Raw genomic sequence first — 1193 nt, forward strand, 5'->3', positions numbered from 1 at the left:
ACAGTTGGAACTATAACTGGACAAGTTTCCCAAAATCTGAATTTTTGTTGAAATAAACACAATGACCTCACCCAATCCCAAGAGGGTCCAAAGAGAGAACACAGAAGCAATCCTCTCGTAACTTTATTGTGCTGAATTCTTTGGCTTAAAATGACAATTGTGTGACAATTGTGTGACTCAGTATACTTTAGTAAGCAGTATAAAAACTCCATGATTCTTAAAAATTCATTCTGAAACTATAGAAAGAGATTTGCCTGATAATCAGGATGAGGAATTCTTGGCCCTTTCTATATATGCTAGTACTCATTTACATCCTTTCAGTCTTATTTCTGAAATAAGAAGAGACAATGAAAAAACATGGAGAAAATTCCACCAACAGGAGAATAAAAAGACTGTCTTTCTCTAATTTGTAGACAAGAGCTTAATCACCCCTAACTTGGTAACCCCCTGGTTAGGAGAAAGCCTTAATCATGTCAGACTATACCAATCACTGGGAGGAACAAACATTCAAGAGAAGTATTTGAAAAAGGTAAGCAATTATTTAGAGAGATACCAAAACCAGAAATGTGATGTTTTTAACTCTTAATCATTATTATAATAATGGCTTTGATTTTAAAAATGATTACCTAGTCTATGGCCATGATATCCTGAACAAGTCCGATCCCGTCTGATCTCGGAAGCTAAGCAGGGCTGGGCTTGGTTAGTACTTGGATGGGAGACCACCTAGGAAGACCAGATGATGTAGGCATAAAAATAATAAATAAATAAATAAATAAATAATAAATAAATAAATAAATAAATAATGAGAGATTGTAAGCTGACAAGGTCCTTGCAATCTGTGAGATCAACGAAGGGTTCTCTTGCCTAATAAAAAAATAAATAATAAAATAAAATAAAGAGTGGTTACCTGTGCTTGTCCTGCATGCAGCACTTCACACATATTGTCACAAGCAATCTTCGCAATAACCCTATACATATCTGTTTCTATATTAACAAAGAGGAAAATAAGGCTCATATAACCTAAGTCATGCTACCTAGTGAGGACAGAGAACGGCGGGACTTGAATTCAGATCTTCCTGACTCCTCTAATCATTTCCAGTCCTTAATGTTATGACCTACCCTGGGCTTTAACCCAATATTAATACTGAGTATTAGTCCTTCTGCTCTTAGAAAAGGCTTTGAACTTTCCCAAG

At 35.5% G+C, this 1193-nt stretch overlaps 1 pseudogene; it reads left to right on the forward strand.

Annotated features, from left to right (window-relative positions):
* Positions 1–629: 629 nt before the first annotated feature.
* Positions 630–748, forward strand: LOC111738403 (annotated as a pseudogene).
* Positions 749–1193: the final 445 nt, after the last annotated feature.

Source organism: Pteropus vampyrus, unplaced genomic scaffold (assembly GCF_000151845.1).
Source record: "Pteropus vampyrus isolate Shadow unplaced genomic scaffold, Pvam_2.0 Scaffold37, whole genome shotgun sequence".
NCBI lineage: Eukaryota > Metazoa > Chordata > Mammalia > Chiroptera > Pteropodidae > Pteropus > Pteropus vampyrus.